At 47.5% G+C, this 27,491-nt stretch overlaps 1 protein-coding gene and 1 pseudogene across 3 annotated transcripts in view; one reads left to right on the top strand and one right to left on the bottom strand.

Moving 5' to 3' along the window:
- PACSIN2 (protein kinase C and casein kinase substrate in neurons 2) overlaps positions 1 to 27,491 on the bottom strand; it is a 65,290-nt gene that overhangs the window by 33,056 nt on the left and 4,743 nt on the right. The window contains exon 1 of one of the 3 annotated variants that reach the window (XM_023747055.1): positions 26,663 to 27,331. The exons of the other annotated variants lie outside the window; for them this stretch is intronic. The gene's annotated coding sequence lies outside the window, so the exon portion shown is untranslated. Of the gene's footprint in view, positions 1 to 26,662; positions 27,332 to 27,491 lie in introns of those variants that run through there. 3 annotated transcript variants of the gene reach the window in all.
- Positions 10,669 to 26,902, top strand: LOC102425525 (annotated as a pseudogene).

Raw genomic sequence — 27,491 nt, 5'->3', positions numbered from 1 at the left:
AGCAGTCTACCGATCACAACAACTCGTAAGGGAAGTATGAAATGAGGGTGCGCACATGTGGTTGGTTTTCAACAGCACATCTTATATGCGCTTGAGGCTTGAATTTTTCATCCAGTAGCACAGTGGGTCTCAGACTCGCTCTGGGGAGTGCTGTGGGGGTGGGAAGGGGACTTTAGCATTTCACCTCGTAACTTTCTCATCTATTTGAAAATTGTGACTATAGGCAAATAATATTTTTAGAATACAAAAACTAGTTAACAAAAAGACTCCACTTTGTTTCATTAATGGCCTGCACTGAAGTGAAGGGGGGTCACTCTGCACCCATGGCCACACCACAGCTTCGAGAAAGGACATCTGCCCACACACATTTCAAGGACTGACGGTCAGGAACCCCACCTGCTCAGTGGGTGGTAGGACAGCAGACACAGTCTGATCCCACCGGTATTACAAAACAATTAGTGTGATCCTGCCAGAGGTGTGTGATCCACCCTCGCCTCTCCCCTGGGCGACTGCAGTCAGTTCCGATCAGCTGTCCCAGCTTCCTCGTCCCGTCCGTCTATTCTCAACATAGTGACCCTCTGAAAACATGTCAGACCACGTCTCCCCTCTTAAGCAGAGCCAAAGCCCCCGAGTGCTCCGCAGAGTGCAGCCGCCTGCTCACCCCCACCAGCGACCTCCTCTCAGCCCTCATTCCCGTGCCACTCTCCCCACTGCCCCAGCTGCAGCCCAAGACCTCTGCTGCTGGTGACACTGCCAGGCACAGCCACACTTGCTCTTCTGCTCCAGGTCTTTCTCCAGGGAGCCCACAGCAGGAGACAGGCTGCCCCTCGCCCCTCGCCCCTCAGGCGGGTATCAGCCCCAGCTCAGGCAGGTCTTCTCCAACCCATCCCCGCTCTGGGCACTCCCAGGCCCCTTCTGTTTTTGCTTTCTCTCCGAAGCACAGCTTCCTTCCAACAAGGTACATTGTTTACTTAACTGTGCTGCTCACTGACTGCCCCCCACTGAACACAAGCTCTGGGAGGGCAGGGGTTTTGTCTGTTGTGTTCACTGCTCTAGTCCCCATCCCGTGTCTGACCTGTGGCAGTCACTCGGGAAAGACCTGGATGGGAGAAGCTGAACTGAAGAGTCTGGGTCATTTTTATTTATACAGACTGGTTCCGCAGATCAAAAATAATTGGAGCATTTATGTGAAGATGGTTCAACTCTAGTGGTTAGAATCCTTTTATAAACACTACTGCACACGTTAAACGAAACCACAAATGGGTTCAGCAACCATAGTGGGGATATGTGGCTCAGTCCCCAGCTGTCTGTCACCAGCCACACAGGGAGCCCCTCTGCCACTCAGTCCCATGGGGACTGAGCACCGCTGGGGCCCCAGGTCCTGGGTCCGCTCTGCCTCCAGCCTCGGCCTGGCAGCCCATCAGCACCCAAGAGAAAGGATGGGCCCCTGCTTCTCCCCAGCTCGAGCCGCCTCCCCCATGCTGGGTGCTCAGGGAGTAAGGCCTGGGGTAATGCACCGCTTTGCACCATTAGCAAAACAGGAACACTTTTTCTACTCGCTCGAATGTCTGGCACAGCCTATTCTGTTTCCAGTGATTTCATCTGGAAAAGTGAACATTCCTCAAAGGAAGAGAGAGAGATCAGCAAATCAAGTGACTTATATCTCTGGAAAATCGTGTAGTGCATTGACTTCAACAACAGCAAACAGATTGTTCACTGCAAAGTGCTTGATTTTTTGTTTTGTTTTGTTTTTCCTGATGAGTGATTCTTCATTGTTTTACTTTCAATTACAGTTTCCAATAAATATTATTTAGTATTAGTTTCAGGTGCTCAGTGCTCAGTTGTTTTTAAATCCTTACCCGGGGATGTGCTCATTGATTTTAGAGAGAGGGGAAGGGAGGGAGGGAGAGGGAGAAGGGGGGGGGGAGAGGGGGAGAGAGAGAGAGAGAGAGAGAGAGAGCGAGAGAGAGAACATCGATCAGTTGCCTCCCATACATGCCCCGACTGCGGATCAAACTGGCAACCTATTTTTTTTTTCATCTGTGGAATCAGTCTGTATGTGCCCTGACCAGGAATCGAACCCACAACCTTTCGGTGCATAGGATTCAGTGCTGGGTTTTAAAGGCTGCCTCCTCAGGGAAGCCCTCGGAGGCCTGGGAAGGTCCTCTAGCAGCACCCATCAGGATGGGCAGTGGGCACACTCAAGTGCTTCCAGAGATTGAAAAACAGCACCTCTGGGCAGAAAAAGCTAGGGGTTGCCATGGAAACCATCTCCTGAAACTACCAGTTTCAGGGATTCCAAGAGCTTGGTGGCACAGAACTTCCTGCTGCAAACTGAAGGAGGAGCTGGTGAGAGGGAATTTAGGAACTCTATTAGGACACAACCATTTCAATGAGAACAAACACGGCTCAGGCTTTAGAACACGAAAGGAAAGAAAAAGAGTGGGGAAAGGACATCTGATTTTATTAGTCAATAGTACAGAGCAACCCTCTTCCTCCTGCAGGAAAAACAATTGTGTTGGGGAAGGTTAAAGAAAAACAAATTCTTCTAAACAGACCAACCCAGAGAAGCTACTCCCCAGCATCAAACCGGGCGGTACCGGGGCTCAGCACAGCATCAGCTCTGAAGCAGGCACGTTCCCCCTCGGGTGACACCTGGCTTCCTCAGCTTCCTCCTTCAACCCCTGACAGGTCAAGTCCAAATGACACCTTTGGGACGCAAGGGCTGTCAAAACCAACGAGGGTTCTGTTCCACCAACCTGCGTCCTCATTGCCCGCCCTTTCTTCCCCTGCCATCTCCAGTCTGTCCTTACAGCAAACAAGCCATCTGGGGTCTGCTTTTTCCAATTGCATAAGCAGTTCCCCTTTGTCCCCGTCTTCCTGTCACTTCTAGTGGCCGTAAAACATCAAGACTTGTCTTTCCCAGTCACAGTCACGCCACGGCTCATGCAGCGTCCCAATTTCTGTCCTGCTACTTCGCTGGGGGCTCTAGGCGCATGCATTCTAAAGACAGTTCGTGAATCTCTCAGACCGTTTAAAAAGCAGGATTTTAAACTGACATTCTCAATCTGCATTTAAGGGGCAGATTACACACCCATGAGAAAGGATGGGAATATACCCCAGAGGTGGGGGAGAAAAAATGACCCCAAAAACACGTAGGCAGAAACATGTTGCTGCCTTTGGGGGTCCTGTTTGTTTCACATGATGAATCAGAATATTTCAGGAGGTGCAATAGCACGTGCAAGGTTACACATGAACAAGAAATGGGCAGAAAAGGGAAGAGCAAGGAACGAGGTTCCATGAAAAGGAGACTGGAGCTGGAGTGGAGACAGTGAGCCTAGCTTCCAATTTCTCCCTTGGAAGGTACAGAAATCAGGTGGGCTGTTTTGTTTGTTTGTTTTTAAGAAACTTCAAGTGAATAAACATTTATAATTTTTTAAATATAGAATTCCTTTAACGTGTAAGTTTTCAGAGGATTCAGACTCAATCCATTCAACCCTACCTTGACACAAGCTATCCACACATGGACATCCTGGTGGACAAATGTCCTTTAAACTTCCTGGGATGGTGTGATTGTCTAAACACAATTAATTCCCCCCAAGAGACAAGAATGGTGGTAATCAGTCTGGCTTAGGGAACCACTGGCTATACCCTACTGGGAATACAATTAAAACAAACAAAAAAAAAAGACATTCACACAACACAAACAACAGAAAAACAAAATCAGTAAAGCTACATGGAAAAAACTTTAATTTTCGATGGTTCAGAAGTCAATTTTCACTCTTACAAGGGGCTCTCGGGGCCAAAATTTGGAAGCTGGTCCCAAATTTGCCATTAAAGAGCTATGGAACCTTGGGCATCATTTCAGCACCCTGCTATCTTTACTGGAAAATCAGAGTGTGAGATTAAACAAACTCTTAGATTTCTGAGCTTAAAATGTTTTTAAAAAGCCTCCTACTGGCAAGAGCTTACGGGAGAATTGAGTGATTACAGCCAAGTCATTATAAGCGTTGTGCACTGGCAGTGACCTTCACGGCTGCAAAGTGCTTTCCTCCTCTATCCGACCGGAGCCTCACAGCCACCCTGCAAGGGTGTCCTTGCCAGGACCCCGAAGTCCAAGCCTGACCTCACTCCCAGAGGCCCACGGTGAAGCCAGCCCCTGCTTCTGAGCACACCCACACCCCAGAAATTACGTCCAGTGTTGGTGACAAGTCCTGCACATACAAATCCCAGGGCTTAAAGGGGAAGTCGACAGCAATTAACATGTGCATTTTATAAAGGAGTAAAAAGAAGCATGACTGTCAGTAACCACAGCCTCATGCACTCTGACCCTGGGTCCCAGGGCTTCTCACTGAAGGACACGCCCCCCCCCCTTTTTTTTGTTAATCCTCACCTGAGGATATTTTTTCCATTGATTTTTTTTAATAATATATTTTATTGATTTTTCACAGAGAGGAAGGGAGAGGGATAGAGAGTCAGAAACATCGATGAGAGAGAAACATCAATCAGCTGCCTCCTGCACACTCCCCACTGGGGATGTGCCCGCAACCAAGGTACATGCCCCTGACCAGAATCAAACCCGGGACCCTTGAGTCCGCAGGCCGACGCTCTATCCACTGAGCCAAACCGGTTAGGGCTCCATTGATTTTTAGAGAGAGTGAAAGGGAGGGGGAGAGGCAGAGGGACAGAAACATTGATGTGAGAGACACATCGATTGGTCGCCTCCCACACACGCCCCAACTGGCACAAGGAATTGAGCCCACAATCAAGGTATGTGCCCTTGATCAGAATCAAACCCACAACCTTTCAGTCCAAGGGCCGATACTCTACCAACTAAACAAAACCGGAGAGGGCTGAAGACCCCCTCTTAATGGCTGCTAGGAGGGTAGGTAGGCATGGTGACAACAGTGGGGCGCAGTGAGCTGTGACGTATCAGGTGAGAGCAGTGCACCTGCAAATGGCTGAGTCCTGCCTCCAAAGAGTGGGCAGATTATCTCTGAACCCCACAAATGATCCCTCCAAGCTCTTTCTCAGGGGTAGTTTGTCCACCAGGGTGCTGAGCAAGCCTGGAGGGATGCCCAGCACAGGCAGCTTCCCAGCCAGGACACCAGGCTGACTCCTGAGGAACCGATGGGAATCAGGCAGGTGTAGAGGGGTGCAGGGCATCCCAGAAAGAAGAACCTTTAGGGAAGAGTGGGGGGTGGGGTGAAAGTGGGGTCAGAGAGGGGCACAGGCCAGTGTCAGTGGGACCACGCAGGATTCAGAGGGCTACACAGCAGGGCTGGGTGTCCACCCTAAAACAGGAACAGTGATGAAGAAAGGAGGAACTGGTGCCCCATTTCTGCACAGAAATCCCCATGTGGTTTAAACTTGATGAATTTCTCACAGCTTGTCATCTTCAGCTGCTGGCTAGGCTGAGATCTATGGTACACACTATGATTAGGTATATTTTTAACTGATGAGACCACACAGAGATCATTTTGTTATATTGTTATTAATAACCAGTGTATTTATTTACACATACAATACCTCTCTTCCAAAAGAGCCCAGAAAACTTCACAGAATCCCAAATCCCCAGGGATGCAGGTGGTATTAATAACTCTAAAACTTCAAAGCTAAAATGTCAATAAGTTTGCTTTAAAAAAAAAAATCCCAATGTCAGGCAGAACAGAAAATCCACCCTCACTTCCAATTTCTGGTCTCCATAGGGCAACCCTTTTCAATACTTACATTGTGTCACTTACCTGCTCCAACCCCTGGCACTCAGAGCCAAACCCTAACTCCTGCCCTGTGCTGCAAGTCCCACCACGACTGGCCCCCGGCTGCCCCCTTCCAATCTTCCTCACTGGCTGGCCCTGATCTGCTCCAGCCACAATGGCCCCCGCACTGTTTCTGGAACACACTAAACTCGTTTCTGCCTCGGAATTTTTGCGCATGCTGTTTCCTCTCCCTGGAAAGCTCTTCTCTGGGTAAGTGCATGGTCAGCCCCTGATGGCATTTGGCCCACAGCCTCTCTGATCATCCTCTTGCATCCAGCTCCCCCTCCCCACCTCCCCCGCTACCTCTACCCTGCTAATTTCTATTCTCTTTGTATATTTCTTTAAAACATAGATGGCTACCTGGATTTTTTTACCCAAGTAGTCTGCTCCCCGCTCTAGAAAGCAAATTCACTGGGGTATCTCACCCACAATAGGTCCCTTTAACTTGTTGAAAGTGACAAATACATGCTGGGATCTTTATAAATGAAATGATGGCAAAGAAAAGCAATGACTTTACAGTAATGTTTTGTTAGCAACTGCACTTACGAAGCCGCATACTGACATCTCCTGGATTACCCAGGAAAGAAAAAAGACTACTCAGATGAGAGCAGAAATAATTTTTCAGTGATTCTTAAAAAGTCAAGTCTCCTACAATGGTCAGCTTCTGCGGTCACTGCCGGAAGACATTCCCACCTGGGGCCTCCTGGGCAGCTCCAGAGCACCCAGAGCCACGTTTCATCTTGTTTTTGTTGATCAAAAGGGGGTCCTGTTAGTAGCAGCAACTGTCAGCAGACAATAGGTCCGGTCAGTTACACCATACTCTAAGTTCTCAAGTATTAGGAAGTGCTCTATCACTGCTCAGTCAGCATTTATATTTATAGTGGAATCTGAAAATGTTTGGCCAAGACGAGTCCCCTGTGGTAAGCCCCAAGCACACACCCAGACTCTAGTCTGATATTACATTTATGTGTCAGAGGAGAACCCAGTTACCCGTGAAAATGGGAGAGGTCAATATAAGAGATGGGAAACAAACTCTCTACGAGTCCATATTACTCTGGGACTTTCTTTAAGTCCCGAACAATCCTTTAACACACACACATTTCTCAAAGCAATGAAAGGCCGAAACATATCTCCTTGAAAATCCGAATGCCAGGAGAGAGTACAAGGCAGCTTCACCCGTGCCCGCCAGGATTGGGACTGCTTTGCTTTTCACTGCAGATTCTTGAAACAAGAGACCGTCCCAAAGTGGAAGTCTCAGTCAAGTCCAAAAATAAATGAATAAATAAATAAGAGAGAGAGAACAAAAACATGGGCACACTTGAGACAACCAAGATCCCAGGGTCTGTGGATGTCTGGACCAAAACACCTAATGCCAACACTCCCCAAGCACATGTGGCAGCCGGCCATCCTGTGGCTTCACTGTGGCCTCTAAAGGGGAAGCGGCTCCACACAGATGACACTGGTCTCCTCTCAGACCTCGGAGGGAAGCCCCCGAACAGCCCCGCCACCCGCTCACTGCGCACGTCCGTCACAGCACCAAACGCTCTCTCTTCCCAGCATCTACAGTGGGAAAAGCAACTAACTTGTGGAGAAAATGCATTTTGGAGAAAAAGCTATTGCAGCTGGAAAAGCATTCTTGGATATCATGAATAAGATACTCTGACTCTAAGGAATTGTAAATTTGATGCTGGAGTGTGTGAAAGTATGAATAAGCAGATTTAAGGAAATATTATGGAGCCATGGTAACAGAAACTATGGAAGAAACTCCAGTTGCACAGAACTGCTTAAAAATAAACCGGATACTAAAATACCAGCAAAAAGCTACAATGACTCACACTGTTCTCCTCAAATACTTATGAGAACAGCAAGTTCTTTGACAGTCTTCCAGGCTTTCTTCCTATCGGAGAAACGTGAGACAAAGAAAGTAAGAAGAAGGAAAAGAAGCTTTGAAAATTTTCTCTAATTTTACCATCAACCTGATATGAATAAGACCTTGTACGTTTTAGAGTTTGATGGAAGTATGGAAACATACACTCATGCAACAAGAATTGTTTTGAGACTTTTCATAAAAGCCAAACTGAATTCAGAAAGTATAACTGGGCCCCAGAGCGCCCTACACTGACTGTGTTCTCAGTGTGGGAAAGAACCACAGAATCATTTCCATCATTAACATACAACCTTTTAAGGCATTTTGTAGGAACGTGACCATCTTCTCCCTTCGTTCACTTGAGTACGCCCCACCGCCCTCCCTGGAACCTTGTCTCCACTGCATGTCCTCTAACTATACTTACAGAAGACCCTTAATCCACAGGTTTCAGCCATGGGGCTCCACTCTGGCCTACCCTACCTGCCTGGCCAGCCTCAGCCTCCTGCCAGGCCCTGAAGAGCCACGCATGCTGCATGCTACTACCAGAGACTGCCCTTCCTTGTCAACTCCTACCCATCCTGCAAGGCCCATCCTGCAAGGCCCATCCTGCAAGGCCTAGTTTAAATGCCACCTCCTCTGAGGAGCCTCCCCTACCCCCAACCATGCTAGTGACCCTCTGCCCACCACTGTCTCCTTATAGTTCCTCTATGGTGCCATATTTCCCCAATGAAGCTGTTAGCTCCTGGGAAACCCTGGTGCCTATCACAGTACCTGCAGCTGCGCAGTGACAGCTGCTGAAGGAAGAAATGGAGCCAGGGAATGAATTTCTCAGGAAACCTCCAAGTCCCGGGGCATCCTCATCAGATTAGGACGGGCCTCCTCCCTGTTCCCCTTCCCCTGCCCTACTCACTGTATCTCTTCTCTCCTCTTCCCATGAAGTAATTATTCCCCCATGCAAACGGCCACTCTTCCTCATGCCAGAGACTTGTTTTGGACGTACTACATCCTCACCTACAAGTCTATCTGGAGTCAGGGCATCAGGAAAACTTGTTTGCGAAAAAGCTTTGCTGGCAGTTGAACAGTTTTGACAGTGATGGTACTTAAATGACCCCTTAAAATTTACTCTGTGAGGCCTAACTTTTTAATCTTTTGCAACATAAATTATTCAATCCCATAAATCACTGAGATTTCAATTTGGTTTGTTACCCAAAGCCCAGGAGAATCACTCAAGTACACAGTGATGTTGGGCAGGGGAAGGCGCTGCCCATGCAGACAAATGTCAACCCAAGAAGGGACTCACGGCAGGACAACTCGAACATGGGGAGCCTGACCAGCCGCATCTCCCAAAAACACAGAGCCAGGCCGGCGTGGCTCAGTGGCTGAGCACTGATCTATGAACCAGGAGGTCACAGTTCCATTCCCGTCTGGGCACATGCCCGGGTTGCGGGCTCCACCCCCAGTGTGGGGCATGCAGGAGGCAATGATTCTCTCTCATCATCGATGTTTCTCTCTCTCTCTCCCCCCCCCCTCCTTTTTGAAATCAATAAAAAATAGTTTAAAAACACAAGATCTGGAAGCCTGCTGCAGACACACCTCCATGTGGAGGAGGAGATTCCCATGTATCTGTGAGGGGCTGCACGGTGTTCCCGAGAGCACTGCAAGGAACGGAACCCCATGGGACTGACTCAGCACTTGGGTGTTACAAGCCATGTGCCCCAAGCAAACCCCATCACTGCTCTGTGCCTCTGGGTTCCCACTCATAAAACAGGAAGATGACGCCCACCCTGAAGACTGCTTAAGGACTGGCTTAGCTAATGCAGGAAGCCTGTCTCGTGTAGGGAACATGACATGCTGGCTCCCCTCCCGGCTCTGGGATGCATCTTATAAGATGGAGCAGAAAGACCTGGGGCTGAGCACGAGACTCCCTGGCCTTAGGTGAGCTTGTTCATAAAAGGAAGTGATCCTTAAGCTCTACTTAGACTCCAACATGCGAACGAGAGACTGGGCGTGTGGACAAAGGATGGACAGGGCTGGCTGTGCCAATCCCCAGTTCAAAGTTTTCAGTGAACATGTGCATTGTATGTTTTGTGTCAAAACAAAAAACATGGTTTCATAAATAAATCAAGACAACAATCGAAAGAGAGTTTTCTTTTTAATTAATCTGGCCTCTGTCCATTAGGAGGCCATGATCACCCACCCAGTCTACTGCTTGTTTTCCATTCCTTCAACACCTATGTACTGGGGACCACTGGGTCACATGATGTTCTCGTGCTGGAGAATCTAACGGTATAGAACAGACAAAAACCCTGCCTCCTGGAGTCTGTGCTCCAGTGCAGGTGACTGACAAAGAAACGAAATCACACAGTAGTTGCTCTGCAGAGACATAAAGCAAGGAAAAGGGATGAGGGTGGAGGCAGAAAGGAGACTGCACGTGTAAACAGAGGGGCTGCAGAAGGCCGCACAGAAGGTGATAGGTGACAGCTGAAGGAGAGGGAAGGAGTGAGCCAGGAGGGCCTCCAGGGAAAGGTGCCCCACAAAAGGAGAGCAGGGCTGACAGACTGCAGTGCTTCCCAGGAGAGATGACGTGAGGCCAGGCAGACAGGAGTAGAAATGAAGATGTGTGCGCTTTGGAAAACGCTGAGGATAACGCACAATGACTCATCCTCTCAACCTCTATCCCACCACGTTGTCCATCCCCGACTCTGACTCGGTTTCCTGGCTCCACCATTTAACAAGCATGTGCTCAGAGCCCACCAGCGTCCTAAGTGTTGATGTGCGGTGCCTGTCCTCAAAGAAGAGTTCCGTCCAAGGCACGTAAACCAACACATCCAATGCTGTTACTCTCCACCCCCGCCACCCCACTCTGAGGCTGCACCCCCTCGCCTATCTGAAGCCCTGCATTTCCCCCTGAACTCAGCTCTCCCAGACCCAGACTTGCCCACGGCCCACTGTGGGTAAGGAGCAGGGATGGAGAGCATGAGCCCTTCCCACTGAGCCCATGTGGCTCCAAGAAGCAGAAATGTCCAACATCCTAGGGGAACCATGCTGCCTGGGGACCGGCTGCGCAGATATGGAGCCCGAAAGTCCTCCTCCCTCATCAAGTGGTCCGGGACCCCCATCTCCAGAGGCTCAGTCTTCCACTCCGTAGCTTCAGAGCGAGGCGATCAGGTGAGAGGTCCGCCTACTCCTGCTGGCAGACTTCCCAGCTCACCCCTTTCTACCCCTTTCCACACTTGCACAGAGTCAGACAGACCCATTCTGCTAAATGCTGGGTGTGAGCTGACAACCCCAAGAGCTAATGCCATTTACAAAGAGCAGAACAGAAAATGTGTTTGAAACAAGCTAGCACTCACTCCAGATAAGTCTGGGGCGGGTCCTTTAAGAATCACTCCCTCTCCATCTGCACCAGGGGTTTCATTTCCAATTGGAAAGTAACTGATTAGTTCATACTTCATAATTGTGTATGAACAGTGAATGCTCAGCAGTGAATTCCTTTGGCCTGAGAATGAAAATGAAATGGTTCTGAAGACCTAGAGAAAGGTGGGTCAGTTTACTTTATTCTGAAAATTGGCCCGAGGAAGAAAGGAAAGCCGCAGATGCAGAAAACGCTCCAGGAAACCTCCACCTTTGGAACATGCAGGAGGCGGGAAAGGTTGGAGCTTTCCCTCTCAACCATCGTGGGGAAATAAACTTCACCACGAGCTGCCATACTGCACAGCAGCCTTCAGAAGCACCGAGGGAAGTCCCCTCTAGAAAGGCTCACTGGGTACGCACTGGCTCAAGGACCACTCGAGCAGAGGATGCACGAACTTGCCCCCTGGCCATTAATTCCTCAGTGTCCTTTAGGACAGCCTGGCGACTCAGCACTCCCGCCCCGGGCCGTCCATGCAGGCTCACAGAGGGCCTTCTCCTACCCCACCTGAACTCCATGGGGAAGGTCTCTGCCCTTTAATCTACAGGTAACCCAAAGCAGGTGCTCAAGGAATGAGACAGAACCACAAGGCAAAGGGGAGAGCAGGAGGGAGATGGGGAGCTGTCTCAGCTGGATCCTGAAGGTTAGAGAAAGTGACACTTTCCATGGGAGAAATTAGCATTAAAAAAAAAATGCCAGATCTGGAGTCATGGAGTAACCCTGAAATGACTAGGTTTGCCCTAGTGTCTTTTACATCTGAATAGCTCACAGAAAACAAGTCATGGCCGGCCCCCAGTCACCTTCAGGTGGCTTCCATGTTCTGGGCAGTCATTGTCTCGGCAGCAGAGGAAGGACAAGACCCATGTCACCAGGTCTCAGTCCAGCTACTTACCCACAGGTTTCATCCAGGAGCCGGAGCGAACAGTGTTTACACATGTCCCCAAACTCATATTTCTTACATAACAGAAACATGTCAGCTGACAGGTCCATGTCTTGGACTGATTTTTACAGCGATACTTTTTTAGACCTCTGGTTGGCAAGCACCCTGGGAACGTGGGGACTTGGCTGAAGAATTCCCTGAGCTAAATATTGACTTGATGCTCCAATGGTTTAAAAATAGAAAAAGTTACTTTAAAAAGGACAAAAATGACACACTTTCCAAACTGATGTTAATGTAAGAATGCAAACAACGATGCAAGAAAATGTATAGGAAGGGTTCCAAGATTTGAAAGAAAAACTGAGAGTAGGCCTAGCCAAGCCAGAAAACAAGTAGCCTAAAAACTCTAGTTATTCCCTGTCCCCAAAACCCTTAAGAGGCGGCAACCCCACAGTGGGAATGGAACATGCTCCACAGGACAGTATTTTTACGAGAAATATGGCCACATTTGTTTTCAAGGTTGGGTGGGACGGTGGAGCCAGGAGACTTGGATTCTATGCTGCCTCTGGCCTTGACCTGCACAAGCCACTTCCCACCTGCCTCGGCCTCCTCACCCACTGAGAGAGACATTCCCCTAAATCGCTGTACAGACAGTATCACTACATCTCGCGGTCAGTCCCTCTAGTCATTCACTTATTCACTAATTCACATACCTGAACACCTGCTCCGGTGCAGGTGTGGAAGACCAGCGAACAGATCAGGTGCCGACTTCCCAGAACCGGCATTTTAGGGGTCTGCACACATCCGGCCTTCCATAAGCTGCTGAATGCGGGAACGCTCTCCCTAGCACCAGACACAATGACCAGATTTCTCAAGCTGGACTCTTTCCTGGCCCAATTCGTTAGTGCAGCCTGCTGCAGGGAAGGTGGTGATGGTGACACTCAAGTAGGACGGTGCTGTGACCAGTCTAACAAATGTCACCTAATATTATTATTATTATATAGTCAGCCATTAAAGAATGAAAATTGAAACAAAATGGAAAGAAATAGCACTGGCATAAAATCTCAATTTCCTTCTTTACTCAGTAATTAGGACAGCATTTTATTCCAAAAATAGATTTGTATATTCTATGCAATGAGAGGAAAGACACGCGTTGCAAAGTAAGCTATTAGACTGCGCGCTGCTCAAGCGCAAGCTCACATCCTCTTCATCTCGGAACCTCGGAGCTGCGCACAGGCAGCTGCAGAGAAGAGCACTGGTTTGCTGACTGAATAACATCGGCTACTGCTGGCTGTCACAGCTATACCCAGAGGCCTGCCATGCGCAGGAGCCTTCCACACTCCTCTTTAGTATCCACTCCCCCTTTTACAGATGTGGGAGGGGAGGAGAAAAGAACCAGTCACCGAGGTCAGCGAGTTAGGAAGTGGCGCCCCTGAACTGGGGACAGGGAGACTAGCATGACCTGGAGATGGGCACCTGCCAGTTCCTGGACTTCCCAATTCTCAGTTCCTTCCCTTTAAGCTGGCAGCCCTCCACTGCCTACACCTCCTCCAACTTCCCATTCGGTAGCTGTCTTTCTACTTTCTTGATATTATCCTTTGAAGTAGAAAAGTATTAATTTTTATACAGTCCAACTTATCTATCTATCTATCTATCTATCTATTTATTTATTTATGTTAATCCTCACCTGAGACATGCTGAAGGGAAGAGAAACACTGATGTGAGAAACATCGATCAGTTGCCTTCCGTTCATGCCCTGATCAGGATCAAACTCGAAACCCCAGTATGTGCCCTGACCGGGAATCAACTGGCAATCTTTCAGCACACAGGACATAGCCTCAACCAACTGAGCCACTCGGCCGAGTTTCTTTTTTCCTTTTGTTGTTTGTTTTGGTGTCACAGCTAAGAAACCATTGCCTAATCCAAGGTGCTGAACAGTTACGCCTGTTTTCCTCTAAGAATTTTATAGATTTACCTCTTACACTTAGTCTCTGATTCATTTAGAGCTCAGTTTTATATGTGGTGTAGGGCAAAGGTCCATATTCATTCTTTTACATGTAGATACCAGGTGGTCCCAGCACTAATTGTTCAAAACACTATTCATTATTCTTTAGCTTGACACTCTTGTCTAAAATCAACTGACCATAAATGTTAGGGATTCATTCTGTTCTTGGTTCTATCCTCATGCCAATACCAGCCTTGAACACTTGTACACGTTGTGAAATTGGGAAGTGTGAGTTCTGCTTTTTCCAAACTGTTTTGACTATTCTGGATGCTTTGCATTTCCATATGAATTTTAGGATCACTTGTTGATTTCTACAAAAGAAATCGCTGGGCTTCTGACAGGGGTTGCACTGAATCTGTCTATCAATTTAGGGAATACTGCCAACTTAACAATGTTAAGTCTTCCAATGCATGGATGTGGGATATCTTTCCATTTACTTGAGTTTACCTTTAATTTCTTTCAACAATGTTTTGTAGTTTTCAGTGTACAAGTCTTGTATTTCAAACTTATTCCTAAATATTTTATTATTTTTCATGCAATTATACGGAATTGTTTTCTAAATTTTATTTTTGGATTATCCATTGTTAGTCTACAGAAATACCATATCGTTTATATATTGATCTTGTATTCTGAAACTTGTTAAACTCGTATATATTAGTTCTAATAGTTTTTTATTAGATTCCTTAGGATTGTTACATGTAAGATCACATCATCTGTGAACTGAGATAGTTTTACTTTTGCTTTCTGATCTGTATGCCTTTCATTTACCGTTCGTGCCTCACCGCTCTGGCTAGCTGTGAGTAGCAGTGGTGAGAGCAGACACCTGCCCTCAGTCCTCTTCACCCCGCTCTGTGAGTTTTCATCACGCCCTCTATCAGGTCGAGGGCGTTCCTACCTTGAGGAGTGTTTTCATCATTCAGGGAGTTGCACTGAAGGGATGTGCTCAGGTTTTTCATGTTACAGAACAGACATATCAACAGAAACCTAAGTTAACATAGATTAAAACCCCTTGACATTACATTATATATTTGGATTAGTTTGAAACGTCAGATGGAGCCAAATAAAAATCTATTTTAAGCAACTCAAAGAAAATAGCTTATTCTCTGGCACCGAGAAGAAGATAAATTGTGATACTAAAGAAACAAAAGAGACTGCTGGAACCTGAATCTTGGCCTCTCGCTTTCTCCCTGAACAACATGCGCTTCAGCACCCGCTCTGGCTTCTTTCTTCACAAACTACCGAACCCTGGGCTCCGTGCAGTCTCCCAGCCACTGAGCCCAACCTGCCAGTAGCACAGCCAGCGTCTACACAGATGCTGGGGGCTCAGGCTCCTGGATCTCCGTATCCCACTCCACCAGCGTCCAGGTGGCTGGGGTCCGGGGGCCTGACTGTGAGGATGGTTGGGGGTCTGGCAGCATATGGGGGCATCCGGAGTAAGAAGCAGACTAAGCAATGCCTGAGTGACCACCTGGCCTCCTACTTGGAGAGGATGAGGAGCCTGAAGGCTGACACTCGGGAGACTGGAGAGCATAATCCAGGAACACGTGGAGAAGGGACCCCAGGTCAGAGACTGGGGGCATTATTTCAAGACCATGGAACACCAGAGGGCTCAGATCTTTGCAAGTTCTGTGGACAATGCCAGCATCATTCTGCAGATGGACAATGCACGTCTTGCTGCTGATGACTTCAGAGTCAAGTATAGATAGAGTCGGCCATGCACCGACTGGAGAGTGACATCACTGGCTCTGAAAGTGTCACTTGGCTGCAGCTGGAGACAGAGATCAAAGCTCTCAAGGAGGAGCTGCTCTTCATGAAGAACCACGAGGAGGAAGCAAATGGTCTACAAAACCAGATTGCCAACTCTGGGTTGACTGTGGAGTTGGATGCTCCCAAACCTCAGGACCTCAGCAAGATCCTGGCAGACAGCAGGCCTAGTATGAAGAGCTGGCTCAGAAGAACCGAGAGGAGCTAGACAAGCACTGGTCCCACCAGATTGAGGAGAGCACCACAGTGGCCTCGCAGACCGCTAAGATAGGCGCTGCTGAGATGACACCCCTGGAGCTAAGACAAATGGTTCAGTTCTTGGAGATCGACCTGAACTTGATGAGACCTCTGAAGACCAGCTTGGAGAACAGCCTGCGGGCAGTGGAGACACGCTATGCCAGGCAGATGGAACAGCAGGTGGGATCCTGCTCTACCTGGAGGCAGAGCTCCCCCAGACCTGGGCAGAGAGGCAGCACCAGGCCCAGGAGTACAAGGCCCTGCTGAACATCAAGGTCAAGCTGGAGGCTGAGATCACCACCTACCGCTGCTGGCTGGAAGCAGGGGAGAACTTCGGTTTTGGTGATGCCCTGGACAACAGCAACTCTATACACTCCATCCTAAAGACCACCACCACAGGATGTCTGGCAAAGTGGTGTCTGAGGTCAGTGACACCAAAGTTCTGAGGTGTCAAGGAGGCAGCAGAAGTGGAGCACCCCTTGGGAGGCAGGAGGCCAATAAAAAGTTCAGAGATCATTGGGGGGGGGGGGGGGGGGAGAAAAAAAGAAAAGAAAAGAAATACCAGAGAAAAAGACGGATGTCCCCAAAACTTATGTAATTATTTAAACCTCTGCATAATAAAATGTCATGTGGAAAGCAAATAAAGAAAAATGGATTCAACACAACTGACAAAATCTTATTACCTAAACTATGTTCAGGGCTGATAGGAAGACTGAGGGGCCAAAGAAGCTGCCACAGGTGAGCAGACTGGAGGAAAGACAGCTGGGCACCAACAGGAAGGCTCCCTGAAGTTCCGCCCGCTAAGCCAGGCCCGTAATCAGTGAAGAGCCTCGCACAGTCCTGGCCCTCTCCTTTCTGCCTGTCATCCACCGAGAAGCATCCCACTGCAGCTACAGGACAGAGGGCACCTCAACCAGCCTGGCCCTAGAGCGACTGTGTGGAGCTACCCCCCAGTGATAGGCACAGTAAGAAAGATATTTTTGTTATCTTAAGCCTCTGCGATTTGGGGCACGCTTATTACTGCAACATAACCTAGCCAAGTCTAACAGAGCAAATTACCGTGTGAGGAAAATAGCTTAACTCCCTTTAAAAATGGAAATAACTTGCCCTAGCCAATTTGGCTCAGTGGATAGAGTGTCAGTCTACGGACCAAAGGGTCCCGGGTTTGATTCCTGTCAAGGGCACATACCTGGTTGCAGGCTCCTCCCTAGCCCGGGCCCTGGTCGGGGCTCATGCACGAGGCAACCAATCAATGTGTTTCTCTCACATCGATGTTTCTCTCTGTCTTTCCCTCTCTCTTCCACTCTCCCTAAAAATCAATGGAAAAATAGCCTCAGGTAAGGATTAAAAACAACAACAAAAGGCAGTAACTTATAAAAATAAGAAAAATTAAAATGACAATGCCAGTATTAGTGGGGCTATAGGAAAATAGGAATGTATTCTAACACTGCTAATAGCCTTCATGGAAAAATCTGGAAATACAGAACAAGGCTGATAATAGTTACCGACCTCTAACCCAGCAGTCCCACTTTGGGGAATATGCCTCAAGCAAATAAACTCAAAGAAAAATAGCCTGAACAAAATGTTCATCTCAGTAATATTTATAACAGCAAAGACTGGAGACAAGTCAAATGCTCGTGAACTGAGAAAACATGGTGAGTTGACAGAATGGACGCCACACGGCCATTATAAAGGACAAGCAGGTGAGCCGTTTTATATGCGAAACTGGGTATAAGCAAAGAAAAGCAGAGTATAGCAGCACATAGACATTCATTTCACAAACTTTAAAGGCAAGGACTTCCTTCTCTCGGTATTTTCATTTTTGTAGCCCAGTGAGGTAGACGCTCAAATATTTGCTAAGTGACTGAATGTCTGAACCAACAAATGACCAACTGTGTGTGTGAGTGGGGGAGGGAGGTGTACACGGGATGGAGAAGACCGTGGTGACGCAGGGAGTCTCCTTAGCCTCATTGCTATAAAGTGGCTTCAGTGGTCCATTTAAGACGCATACATATTTGCACTAGGGAAAGGGAAATCATACTCTTTCTTCACATAACAAAGCTGGATTCATGTTCAAGAGAATGGGTCATGCATGACTTTACACAAAGAAAAACTCACTAAACTCCCAGCTCTCCAACACTAGGAAGGAGTCCCCAGCAGTGTTGCCTCTGAAGTTCAAGGAGAGGCTGGCAGGCCACCTGCCAGTGTTAGGCAGAGACAGAAGTGGGATCAGGCCCCCACGAGGTCGTGCCAAAGTGCCAGAAGAGTGGTGGACACACAAAGAAGACTCATCATTCAGACACCTGGACACTTGCTCAATTGACTAATATTTGTAATCATAGAACCTCCTTCCATAACAATAAACACCATGTGTCTTCCTTTGGACTAGTAGTTGCATTAATGGGGAAAATTTACCAGAAATTTAAAGAGCAGTCATACTAAGTTGTCTTTCATCAGACACTAAGCCAGCTTTTTTAAAAAATATATTTTTATTGATTTAAGAGAGGAAGGGAGAGACAGAAACATCAATGATGAGAGAATCACTAATCGGCTGCCTCCCACACATCTCCCACTGGGGACCGAGCCCCAAACCCAGGCACGTGCCCTTGACCGGAATCGAACCCTTCAGTCTGCAGGCCGATGCCATGTCCACTGAGCCAAACCAGCCAGGGCTAAGCCACCCTTGAGTAACTCATTCCAGGTTTCATCACATGAATGGGGAGGGGGCTGGAGTCCTTCTCACATCGATTCCCACCCGCACCCTCCGGATACTCACTTCCCCTTCTCCACAATGTGAGGGTGGGCTAGATGAAAAGGGTCTTTGCAGTTCTGATCTCCACCACCCTAAATATGGAAAAGGATATGACCTCTAGTCACCAAAATCTAAAGAGTATGTATGAGCCACAATTAAACACATTCAACAGCTGTGGCTTCTTCTGCCCCACATACGCAAGCCTTCTACGCTGATGGCCAGGCAGTCACATTCAACAAAGACTCACTTTATGGCTCTAAAGAACAAGTGTACATTGATTTGCCACCAAGTCAACCCAGGAGGAGTCCCAACACGTAAAGTAAAGTTGCCTGCCAAGGACAGAGCGGCGTTATTCCAACATAATTTTAGAATCCCTTCACACAAGCAGCATTACACACATTCTTTTTCTCTCTCTCTCTCTCTCTCTCTCTCTCTCTCTCTCGTAGTTGGTGGTCAGGGTTGGAGAGCACATGAGGACGTGTCAGCTCATCACCACCACTACCTCCCCCGTTCCCTTCAGGGTGTCCTGCATCCTACCCACAGTGCCTAACAAGTGACATAGATGGCCACAGATACGACAGCGTGTCTGATGAAGCTGCGGGGAACTGGGCTGTCGATTCGGGCACCTTCATTTCATCTTCACTCCCTGAGCTCTTGGTGCAGCTCCACCACCGCCAGCTATTAAGCTACATCAAACCCTTCCCAAGGATTCCTTCTCTCGGTCAGAAGCACTTGCCCAGTGGGATACATCTTCCTTGAGCTGCAAGTTTTCCAACTTAAGACACATACTTAAAGCCTAAAAAAAGAAAAGTCACGTAGGCCCAGATGAGACAGAAAGGTTCTCTGGCAAAAGCAGAAGGGAAACTATAGACTGGATCGGGAGGCTGTCCTTTGTTCAGGCAAGAAAATGGGGGCGTTCACAAGGGCAGATGACAGGAGAAATGCTGACCCCCGAGAGCTGGCGGTCAGGAGGCCAACTCCGAGGTCTGCGGAAGCAGGTTCCCAAGATTCACAAAGGGCATATTAACAACTGCGTGAGTCAGAGTGGCCTTGGGTCAACCACTTCAGCTCTTTCAACCCCTCCACTTTGAGGCAGTCCTTCCAGACGCAGGACTTCCTGTCACACAAAGGGCCTCTGTGGGCAGTCCCCCGCTGCCTCTTTTCCTGCAGAGCGAGGCACTTCCGAGGTTCTTCCCTCCCTCAGAGTTCTGAGCGCACCTCCCTGCTGAATCCTTGAGAAAGGACTGCAGGCCGGCGTCCCCCACCTGAAAGCTAGAGGCAGCGAGAGAGTAATACCAAAAAACACGGCGCTCCCGGGTAAATCTAGGTCTCTGAAACGTGCATCTGCGATTCTCTAACAAGACATGCTGGTGTGCCTGCTGAATGGCCCAGTCACCTCCGCAAACTACTTAAGAGGTCTGTGATTGATACTGCTTATCTGTAAAAGGGAATCCAATCTGCCTTCGAGGTTCTGAGGATCCAATGGCATCTGTCTGAGACCTGGCACAGTGCCAGTGCGGGGCCTTCAACAATCGGTCACAGTGCCAGGCTGATGGTGGTGACTACAGGCCAGACTCCGTCAAACAGGCCAGGCACAAACACTGAGCATTCCCCTTCCCATGGGGTTGACAGACACGGACACAACCTCCTCTAACACACAGAGTGCAAGTATTCAAAGAGAATTCTGCACAAAATGCTATAGGAACAGACAGGGGGGTCCAGAAAGGGTGCACGGACTGACGTTTCCGTGGGAACTCATGAGCTGGAGGGACAGGCACCTCAGGTAGAGGACCCTGCATGACAAAGAGAAGGATACACACCAGTTCAGTGCAGGGTCACACAGGGCCTTGAGGCAGGTCCTAGGAAGTGGCTCTGGCTTCTAAGCAAAGGGGAGAGAGACTTTACAAAGGGCAGGGTGCCCATGGGCACATCGCTGGGTGCCAGCCTGAGTCACTCATTACACTGCAAGAAGAGAGACCTCTTCTCCGTCTACCTACCAGCACGTGCCGACCTGCCACCCACCACAAGAAGGCTAGGAAACCACTGACGAGAACTCACGCCCATCAGAGCTCTGTCAGGAAGTGAACGGCTCAAATACTTCTCAAGCAGTGCTATGAATATGTGCCTTTGAAGTTAAAATAAGTCACACAAACCACAAAAGGATTTGGTTTTTAAGTAGGTGTTTATGCACTCAACTATGGTGCTACTTCCTCAAGAAACTATTCCGTTTCATTCAAATGTACAAGCTGGAGCCAACGTCTTCTGTTTTAGAGGACATAGGGCCAGTTTGGACCTGGTGTGACAAACTGATGACTAGTTCTAACCTGACAGTGATTTTATTTTTAAAAAGTTCATATAACATGAAGGCCTATCCAATAATTTGAAAAAATAAACAGGGCATCTACTTATCAAGCAACAATCTAAAACTGATGAGCTAAAACCAAGCATAATATAGCAAAAGTTTCCCTTAAACAAGGAGAACAGAGAGAGCCCATGGTTTGAACTAGCTGTGACAGCTACCAGTTTTAACTTGTAAGCCTCATTCTTCCCCTCGATAAAATGGGGATAACCATGGCTGACTTACTGCTCAGGGAAGTCATAAGTAATCTAAATGGCACATTATACGTAAATGCCTAAACACACGGGGCACTCGGCAAATGTCCACCTATACCTGCTTGTCCCCATTACACTCCTCTCAGTCTCTCTGGCCCTGACGCATCCCATAGGGCACATGTCACTTCAGCAAACAAGACTTACATGCTCATTTCTCAGTTGTGCACTGAAAACTCCAGGAATACAAAACAAACGCCTGCAATATTAAGCTTCCTATATTTTTTTTCATGATGCTACCTGCCTAATATACATTTCCAGTTACCAGGTTACAAAGAAGAAAAATTTATGCTATTTCTATTTATGATACAACTAGGGGCCCAGTGCACGAATTCATGCACCTTGAAAGGAACTGTGGGCCGCAAGATTGTGGTGGGCACAGGGATGGGTCTCGGCCCATCCTCCATGACCCGCCCAACCCCTCCTGCCGTGGTGCCCTGTCTGCTGGCAGCCCCACTCCCCCTGCCACTGCTCCCACGCGCTGACAGCACTGGCCCCACTCACACCCGCTGACAGTAAAGGAATTAAAGAGTGATGTGAGTGGCGGCTGCTGCCCTGATCGCCCTTCAGGAGCAGGGGGAGGTGGAGAAGCCCTCAGGGGCGATCAGGACCAGCAGCTGCCGCTCGCACCCACTGACGGTGCAGAGCGATCGGGACCGGCACCAGGCGCCAGAAGCGGGTACGAGCGGCAGCTCCGGCGCTGGCTGTGGGTGTGAGCAAAGCCGTCACCGGCAGCAGGTGCGAGAGGCGGCTGCCAGCCTTGATTGCCCCTCAGGAGCAGGGGGAGGTGGAGAAGCCCTGAGGGGCGATCAGGGCCTGCAGCCGCGGCTTGCACCCACTGACAGCAACAAGCAATCAGGGCCGGCGCCAGGTGCCAGTAGCGAGTGCGAGTGGTGGCTCTGGCGCCAGCAGCGGGTGCAAATGGGGCTGGCGCCAGCAGCACGCACAAACACCAGACAGGACTGTGGTGCATGGGAGCAAAGAATTTTCAGTAACCACCAAAGGCTCGCCCCAATGACAGCGACCGGCACCCAGCCTTGGTCTGGTGTCCCCGCTCACCTGCTCCACCATCCTGCTACGGCCGATGCCCGCCATGTTCCGCATGCACCCCCTGGTGGTCAGTGCATGTCATAGCAACCGGTTGTTCAGTTGTTCTGTCATTAGGTCTATTTGCATATTAGGGTTTTATATATATAGATGCCCAACTAGCATAAATATTATCTAAGAAACCCTGAAAATGGCTTGGTTACTCTCTTAACTTCAATTATAATACCAAACACCGACATAAACATACATATCACATACAAGTACATGCACAGACACCCACCATGCCTCCCACACCCTCTCTCTCTCCTTCTCTCCTCATAAACACCCTTTTTTTCTTGCTCTCTCTCTCTCACACGCACATAGACACACACACACACACACACACACACACACACACACACACACAGCCTTTCCTTAATAAAACAGTTGTCAATTTGGCTGTCTTAATTAAGAAATAGCCTATGTCCCAAATTTTTAAACATTTCCAATAAAATATATAATTTATTCTGAAAAACTGGGAAAATGCTAAGTCAAAACAATGTTTATTATTTTATGCATATTTTCCCCAATATTCTAAAAACATTTACTTTCTGAGTTCCAGAAACCTTGCTAAGAGCTGGGGGAAGGGAGTGAAATAAATCCATCATAAGACAGGGCTCTGCAGTCCATGAGCGCACAGTATAGCAGCAGGAAAGATAAGTCAAGGTCACATCTGACTAGGCTGGGAGGGAGGGAGCGAGGGAGCGAGGGAGGGAGGAGGAAGGAGAGGCCTGCTGCCTGCAGCCCAGTGAGTGTGAGTTTGAGGTGCTCCAGCTGGAAAGACAGACTGAGTGCACAGATACTCTGTAGTAGCTAAAACACCAAACACTTTAGCTTAATTAAAAATGCATGTTTAAGAGTGGTGCCTGCCCAGAAAAGAAGTCTGGAAGGCATAGCCAAAGTGTGTGAATTCTTACACTCAACAAAATGTAATGAAGGCGTGTGATGTGCCAGGCACAAGGGGTACAGGGGTGAAGGAGAGTGGGAAAGGCCCTGCTGACGGTCAGGCCCAGAAGACCTGAAGACAGACCAGTACGGAATGTAGTGGCAGGTGGGGTGAGGGTTGGGGCACACAGAGGTCAGGAAGATTTTCCTGAGGAGGGGACATCTGAGCAAATACTTGAACAAATGTTAACTTTTTCCCCTTCTCTGGATGGTGGAATATGTGAGTTTGGGGTTTTTCTTTTTGCATACCTGTATTTCTTAATTTTTCTACCCTAAGAATATACTAGTGAAGTTTTTTTAAAAGATATTTTTATTGATTTCAGAGAGGAAGGGAGAGGGAGAGAGACAAAGAAACATCAATGATGAGAGAGAATCATCGATCAGCTGCCTCCTACACACCCCACACTGGATATCGAGCCCGAAACCCAGGCATGTGCCCTGACTGGTAATTGAACTGTGACCTCCTGGTTCATAGGTCGATACTCAACCACTGAGCCACGCCAGCCAGGCCTAGTTGAGTTACTTTTGAAAATCTAAAAGGAAAATAAGGCACCACTAGGCACCTTCCACAATTCCAAAGCATGAAATTCAAGCTTTTCCGGTAAAGGAACTCAAGTTCCTTATCTTCAAGTTGCAGATAACTGGCTTGGGTATCACTTACATTCACTCACTCCCAGTGCCCACATGCCTTTCAGTCTGTCCTACAAAGTCCCCAGGCAACACCTTCATGGCTGTGTGAGAACCAGTAGGGCCCAGGGCTCCGAGATATGCACACCCGTTTCCTAGGCAACCCCCTTCTTCCCTGACTTTACTTCTCCAGTACAGACCTCTCCCTGGAGCCCCAACTCCCACATAACCCAGCCACTGGCTCAGGACCCTCTCCCGGGCATTTGAGAGACGTCTCAGACGCACTGCCCAACACTTACTTTCTGCTCCCCCACCCACCCACTCATGGGCTCCTACCCTAATCTTTCTCCTTCAGTAAACAGCTCCATCATCTTCGCAGCTGCCCAGGACTCTGCCCGGGCGTCATCCCTGACTCCTCTCCTTCCCTCACACCCGACATGCCATCAGCTCCACCCTAAAACAGGGCCAGAATGTGGCCACCTCACACTACCTCTGTTCAGCTACCTGGTTCAAGCCACCAAACTCAAAACTTGCCAAGAGCTCTCTATCATACTTTCCTACCCTTCCCTCTCTGACCTACAAGACCCCATGCTATCTGGCCCCAGCTTCCAACTTCAGTCTCAGCTCCTTCCAATCCTGGCTCCTGACTCCTCCAGCCACCGTGACCTTCCTGTGGGTCACAAAATGCACCAGGCTTAGCCCCAACTTTGCATTGGCTACCCCTGTGCCAGGAACACCCTTCCTCCAACATCTGCAGGCTGTGCTGCCTGCCTTACATCACCAGACATCTGCTTACACATCACCTTCTTCTGAAGAAAGCTTCCCTAATCCATCCCCATTCCTCTGACACTCTGCCCTAACACTTACCCCACAGGCCAACTTACATACTGTCTCTTTCCACTCACCAGAATGCAAGCTCCTAAAAAACCAAGTCCTTGTTCAACTTGTATCCTTAGCATTGATGTATAACAGGCGTACAATAAACATGTCTGGAATTAATGAGTCAAGGAATGTGCTAGGCTCTGGAGCAAACACACAGTGTGACAGAACAGACTTCTGTTTTCAGCAGCAAGGAAAAGCAGGTATCTTAATGACTCTCCTGTTGCAAAATTTAAAAAGCTGAACAAAATATATTTACATCACTGAGTTGGCATAAAATAAAGAGAGATAGACACTAAAAACACAAATTTAAAGAAGCGACCACAGAATAAAAGTAGATAAATCAGGTTTCTTTCTGAAATAACAAAGGAAGAAAAGATAAAAGAAAAATTAATAGACGTGGAGAAAAAGTGAAATCTAACTTACATCTAATGAAGTTCCAAAAAAAGATAACATCAAGAATGGGGAAGAAGCAATATCTAAAGATAATTTTTCAGACTAAACCACAAATCAAGGAAGCCCAATGAACTCAAGCAAGATTTTAAGAGAGAGAGAGATCCATACCACAATTAAAGCAAAACTGTAAAACCTCAAAGTTATGGAACAGATCATAAAAGCAGTCAGCAGAAAGGTCACAAACAATGGCACCTGAACTAAGAGCAAAAGTGCAAGTCAGAAGACAATGGAATCATATATATTATATGCTGAGTAACAATGACTGCCAACTAAGAATTCCATACCCAGCAAAACTAGTTTTTAAGAACAAAGAATTAGGCATTTTAAGACAGATAAAATATATACCACACCAAAAAAATCTTCACAGAAAAGGAAATTTTAAAGAATATACTTTAGGCAAAATGAAATAATCTGAGGTGAAAAGCTTGAAGCACAAGAAAGATGGTAAGTGAATATACTGGTAAATATATGGATAAATCTAAACAGCATTGACTGCATGAAACACAACATCTAATTTTCAGAATTAAACAATTCAGGAAAGAAATACTGGACAAGTTGGAAGGAAGTGTGGAGTTAAAAAGGATTTAAATCCTTTCATTAGTCAAGGGAAAAGTAAAGACATTACTTTAAATTTCGTTAAATGCGTTAAAATGTCTAGGATAGCTACTAAAGGACTAGACAGAATTTAATTTCTAACTTAAGAAAAAACAAATGCAATGAAGGGGGTGAGAGGTAACAACAGGATTCAAAACAAAAGAAGGCAAAAAACACTTCTTAAGTTACATAAATATCTAACCACTATGTTGTACACCTGAATCTAATATAATATTGTATGTCAACTGTAATAAAAAATAAATAAAAAGAATCTAAAAGAATTTTTTTTAACTCACCAGAAAAACTATAGCAACTAGAAGGCACCAGAACAAGAAAAGGCTGCATCTATGCAATACCATTCCTATTTATATTGTACTAGAGGTTTTAGCCGATGCAATAAAGAAAATAGTAAAAGATGTAAGAATTAGAAAAGAAAGAAAACATCATTATTTGTAGCTGATAGGGTTTTAGCAAGCTTGATGGACTGCTGGGATTTCAGAGCTACAGTGCTGGGGGCTCTGTGAGTGGGTTTCATTTACCATGAGGGAAATACCATTGTAATCCTCACTTGACAGATAAAGAAACTGAGACTCAGACAGGTGGAATATCTTGCCCAAAGCCCTCTGGCAAGTAAATGACTACTTTTGAAATTAAATCTCTCTGTCCCCAAAGCTTAACCACTATGCCTGCCACAGAGTGAGAGACAAATGATGAGGATACCACCTACACTCTCCCAGACGCAAGGATGACTGTGATTACAAGTGCAGTGGAGTACAAGGAGGAGATACTGACCTGAAGGAAGCCAGGGAAGAGAGCCTGAGGCAAGATCTGAAGCTTGCAGGGAATGGGTTTCTTCAGCATTTTGACTTTTCTAACAAAGACATCATGGACCGGATAAATAGTTTGGCAAAGCTTTTCCATGTCTTTCCCAATGCCAGCTGGAATCCATTTATTGACCACTGCTTTCAAATCATTTGCACCTCTCGGCTCATGATGTCCATCATCTTCTTCTGGATTTGGTGGACCTGCTGATGCTGAGCAAAGAAGTCTTCCGAATCTGATCGTTGCTTTTTTCAATATAACCAACACAGAGTAGACGAAGGAACTAACCACCAGTAGTCTTGACATCAATATGAGCTTGGTTTGCCATTTTTTGACCATGGAGCACATTCTGTCACGAGTAACATCCATGCGATGAAAATTAGGTAGTGTTTGTCTTGAACAGCCTCGGTAATTGTCTTGATTTTTCTAAATGCAACTTCATAGTTCTGCAGATCAGCTAGACTCACTGCAAAAACACGACTCTTCTCTAGCTGGGGTGGCTCAGTGATTGAGCATTGAACCAGGAGGGCACAGTTCAATTCCGGGTGGAAGCATATGGCTGGGTTGCAACTCAATCCCCAGTTGGGGCATGTAGGAGGCAGCCAATCAATGATTCTCTCTCATCATTGATATTCCTATCTCTCTCTCTCTCTCCCTTCCTCTCTGAAATCAATAAACATATATTTAAAAACACACACACAACACGACTCTTGAGCCTGGAAAGTGTAGCTCAGTGATTAAGCATGGACCCATGAACCAAGAGGTCACTGGTTCGATTCCTGGTCGGGGTCCATGCCCA

The sequence above is a fragment of the Myotis lucifugus genome, unplaced genomic scaffold (genome assembly GCF_000147115.1).
Source record: "Myotis lucifugus unplaced genomic scaffold, Myoluc2.0 scaffold_786, whole genome shotgun sequence".
Taxonomy (NCBI): domain Eukaryota; kingdom Metazoa; phylum Chordata; class Mammalia; order Chiroptera; family Vespertilionidae; genus Myotis; species Myotis lucifugus.
This window is presented reverse-complemented; position numbering and strand designations above follow the sequence as displayed.